We start from the raw sequence: 5,219 nt of genomic DNA on the forward strand, positions 1-5,219 counted from the left end.
ATTGCACAATTTTTAAATAAATTATGATGTTTATTCAATAAAACATTAGGTAGCTAATAGAAATAACAAGAACCATATACATATATAATAAATATATTAATAACATTATTTTTGAGAAATAAAATAAAAATACATAAAGATGTATAAGCATAGGAAAACTGGCAAGAGATACTTTACACTTAAGTTTTATAACTCAAAGTACTGCCGGGATTCTTTATTATTATTTCTTTTACAGCTTGTCCATAGTGTCTTAATTAAAAAGAAAGATTAAAAATAAAGGGGTAAGTTTAGAAAAATCAAAGCTACAGAAATTAAATTTCAGGGTGCCAGCAATTTTTAATCCTTCAAAGACATAGGCATGCACAACAATGCTAGTTATAGGGAAAATTTAAAAGAGATAATAAAGACCATAAAAATAGTCATTTCTATACCGACTTCTCAAAGATTATCAAATTATTCAAAATTTCTTTTAAAAAGTCTCCCCAAACTCTAAATAGTCCATAAAACATTAGAACTAAAAACAAATCTGCAAAGTCACAATATACAAGTCAACATGAAAAAATAAATTGTGTTTTTATACACTACCATGAAAAATAAAAAAATCAAATGAAGCAAAAAATTCCATTAATAGCATCAAAAAGAATACTTGTATAAGGAGGCAAAAGTCTGTACACTGAAAACTATAAAATGTTACTGTAAGAAATTTAAAGGCAAATAAATGGGAAGATACCTTGTTCTCAAGGATTAGAAAATTTAATAAGATGTCAATGCTACCCATAGGCTGTCTACAGATTTAATGCAGTTGCTCTCAAAATCCTAATGGCACTTTTTGCAAAAGCAGAAAAACATATCCTAAGATTCATATAAATTTTTAGGGGACTCCCAATTGCCAAAACCATCTTGAAAAAGAACAAAGTTGGAGTCTGCACACTTCCCAATTTCAAAACTTAATGCAAAGTTACAGTAATCAAAACATTGTTATACTGGCATTAAGACAGACATATAAACAAATAGAATAGAAGAGAGAGATCAGAAATAAGCCTTCATTCATATATATGCTCAAATGATTTCTGACAAAGGCTCCAAGACCATTTAACAAGGAAAAGGCAGTTTTCAACAAATAGTCTTGGGAAACTGGATATCCACATTCAAAAAATGAGCTGAAAACATTACCTTACAACATCTACAAAAATTAAAAGAAAATGGACCAAAGACCTAAATGTAAAGTCTAAAACCATAAAACCCTTAGAAGTAAATATAAGGGGAAAACTTCTCTACAGTGGATTTGACAATGATATCTTACATGATGACAACAAAAACAGGCAGCAAAAGTAAATATAGGTAAATTGACTACATCAAAATTAAAAATTTCTGAACATCAAAGGAAGCAATAAAGTAAAAATACAAGCTATGGAATAGGAGAAATATTTGAAAATAATATATCTGATAGGTTGTTTTGCGATAACAGAATACCTGAGACTGAGTAATTTATAAAGAAAAATGTTTTATTTGGCTCAGGATTCTGGAACAGCTGCATCTGGTGCAGTCCTCAGGCTGCTTCTACTCACGGTGGAAAGTGGCAGGGCAGCCACCAAGTGCAAGGAGATCACATGATGAGAGGAAGCAAGAGAGAAAGAGGGGAGATGCCTGGGTCCATTAATGACCAGCTCTTGGGGAAAGTAATGGAGTGAGAACTCACTCACTACCCCACCAACACCCTCCTCCCAGAGAAGACATTAATCTGCTCATGAGGATCTTCTCCCATTACTCAAATACCTTCCAACACGGCCACACTGAGGATCAGATTTCAACATGAACTTTGGGGGGGACAACATATCCCAACTATATCAGGTGTTAATATCCACAATATGTAAAGCACTGTGATATGGGTCGTGTCTCCCAAGTTTTATGTATTAGTAGCTTATTCTCCATTATGACTATTAAGAGAGTGGGAAATCCTATTATGGTAATTGCAAGGTGGGGCCTTGAAAAAGTGATTAGATTTTAGGACCATACCTAGTGAACAGATTAAAAATGATGGTCATGGATGTGGTTTTTAAGGCTTTAAAAGAAGGGTCCATGAGGAAATATCACTCTCTCTGCTCTGCCATTTTTTTGCCATGTGAGACCCTTGGGTCACTGTTGCCACCACCAAGGCCCTCACCAAATGTGTTCCCTGGACTTTGGACTTCCCAGCCTCCAAAACTGAAAGCAATAAATTTCATTTTCTTACAAATCACCCAGTTCCATGTATTTTGTTATAAGCAATGAAAACAGACTAATACACATTTCTATAACTCAATAACAGAAAAACTAATAGCCAAACTCAAAAATGGATAATGAATTTGAATGAACATATTTCCAAAGGAGATATTCAAATGGCCAACAAACACATGGAAAGATGCTCAATATCACTAATCATCAGGAAAATGGAAATTAAAACCATAGTAAGATACTACCCCACATCCATTAAGATGGCTACTATCAAAAACCAGAAAATAACACTTGTTGACGAGGATGTGGAGAAATTGGGACCTTGTGCACTGTAGGTAGGAATGTAAAATGGTGTAGCCATCATGGAAAACAGTATGAAGTTTCCTCAAAAACTAAATATAGAATTTAAATATAGAATTATCATATTATCCAACAATTCCACTTCTGGGTATATATTCATATGAATCAAAAGCGGAGACTCAAAGAGGTATTTGCAACCCACATTCATAGGAATAGTATTCACAAAAGCCAAAAAAATGGAAGTAATCAAGTATCCTTCAATAGATAAATGGATAAATAAAATGTAGTATATGAATACAAAGGAATATTAAGCCTTAAAAAGGAAGAAAGTACTGAAGCATGCTGTAATATGGAAGACATTATGCTAAAGGAAATCATCCAGTCACAAAGGACACGTATTATATGATTCCATTACATGTGGTACCTTGAGTGGTCAAATTCATTAAGACAAAAAGTAGAAGGGTTGTTATCAGGGGCTGAGGGTAGGAGGGGAATGGGTAGTTGTATAATGAATTCTGGAAACAGTTGCAAAACAATTTGAATGTGCTAAATACTACTGAACTTAAAACACTTAAAAATGGTTAAGATGGTAAATTTTAAGTTATGTGTATTTAACACAATTACTAATAATTTAAAAATTCTTCCTAATAATTCTCATGAAAATTTCCTTCAGAAATTGTATGACCCGGATGAAGTTCCTCCTTTAAGTCTGATCTATTGTAGGACAGTAAGTTTGAAATTATTAAGGTGTGAAGCAATATTTTGACTAGTAAAATATGTATTGTAAAGTATATTTTATATTATTTTATCATTATTGGTCTATTTAATTAACATACTTTCTATAAATCTTCCCCCATGATTGTTTTGTAATTTGCATTATAAGCAGAAGATATTCTAGTTCATTATTTATGGTTTAAATAAAACATTATAAAACTGGATGAATACTACACAAATTTGTTTTTCATTTAAAGCATTGTTTCCTACAAAAGTATATTTCTTGTAAAAATGTATTGAATTCTTTTACTTCTCACATAACTGCATATTCCAGTTCTTCCACCCAAGCAAGAAGTGCTGCTATTGTGCAGTCTGAGGCTCCAAATTATCAGTTCATCCCATAAGAATTTATAAGAGGATAATGTCAGTGCATGCTAGAAAATGCATCTAGCACTTAGATTGAAGTGATAAGTAATAGACTGCAAGAATGAATCTTCAATACTGGCAGTACAGAAGATTCTGCAAAGCATAGCTAGATTCACCGATCTTGAAATATGTTCAGCTAAGATGTGTGTATTGTAGCTGACGGTACCTTTATTAAGTGTGTCCACAGCAAAAAAAAAAAAAAAAAATTGTAATGGTACTTGTGCTATCTTACTGTTTCATTTTTCTGGACATATTGCCTCATCTGTGTCAGTGTGCAAGTGAACAGTCTGTAGATCACTTAATGAAACTACACCTCTTGGTCCAATAAAATTCTACATTGTTATCTTTTTCACAATGAAAATAAAATATTATTAAATGTGGCCCAGAAATGTTGCCTTCTATTCTTTCCTCGAAGACTCATGTTTTGTCCAGGGGAAATAAGAGAGTCTGTAAAATGTCTTCCTCTTCCTCTATTTTCTTAAGAATTAAGTATTTAAAGGATAAATTATAAATTGAGGTGATCTATTAAATCATTTCTTTAAGTAAAGAGGTATAAAGCCAGTTGGAAGTTTGTTCTGTGTTCTCTGTTCCTTCTTTTTCTTTCTTTCTTTCTTTTTTTTTGGATAGTTCCTTGTTTCCTTCATTGGCTAACTTTAGTTAGGGTTAATTACCATACAAACACCTGTTCATGTATCCTCCTTTTATTTTTAGGGTATAAGTACACCCTGGAATTCCTATTTTCCCCATCTGAAATGTTCAGCGCACTATATTTGAGTATTGTCCTTTTCTGCTCATGCCTAGAAACAGAGCAGGCACATATGCTTTGTAAGCTGTATCTTACGGTGCCTTGATTTTCAGGTACACATCAGTTAGAAAATTATCTAATGCTAATGGGCTGGAGATGTACACAATAACTCTAAGAGTCTATTTGGAGATTAAATATTTACTATAAATGTTTCTTAATAGAAAGAAAAAACCCTATTCCAGACCCTATCGCCTCCTGAACAACCTCACCATGGCTTATTATGTTATGTGGGCTCTTATGGTAATGGAAGAGCCATAAACTAATGTAAAAAAATAGGCAGAAAAAAGCCATATTTAAATTTTGTCAAAATTTGCTCTAAACCTGGCTTGAAATTTTGCATTGCACAGTATCAATAGATCTGTGGCTGCAAGATACAATTCTTTCTTTGTTTGTCTTTTTGTTTAAGTTCCTACAGTGCAGACTGAATTTGTTCTTATTTCAGTAATCTTAGATTCCATGGAGGTTACACCTATAATGGGAAAAAAGGGGAAAGATGAAGGGAAGAGATCCTGAAAATAGTAACTTTATTTACCTCTAACTTGGTTGTTCTCTAATTCCAGACCCGGCTCTGTCACGATAGACGAAGAAAATTCTGTAAATTGATTTTCACAGAATATTGGAAAGAAAGACACGTATGCAAGTGATAGTATGTAATTCCTACTGTAAAACAAATATCAGTTCCTCACATTTTCTTTCACCCCTCATGCAGGTATAATATTTAATTTTATCTGTATCAAAGGAGATATACTTTCTCAATCTT

The sequence above is a fragment of the Galeopterus variegatus genome, unplaced genomic scaffold (genome assembly GCF_000696425.1).
Source record: "Galeopterus variegatus unplaced genomic scaffold, G_variegatus-3.0.2 Scaffold2830, whole genome shotgun sequence".
Lineage (NCBI taxonomy): Eukaryota > Metazoa > Chordata > Mammalia > Dermoptera > Cynocephalidae > Galeopterus > Galeopterus variegatus.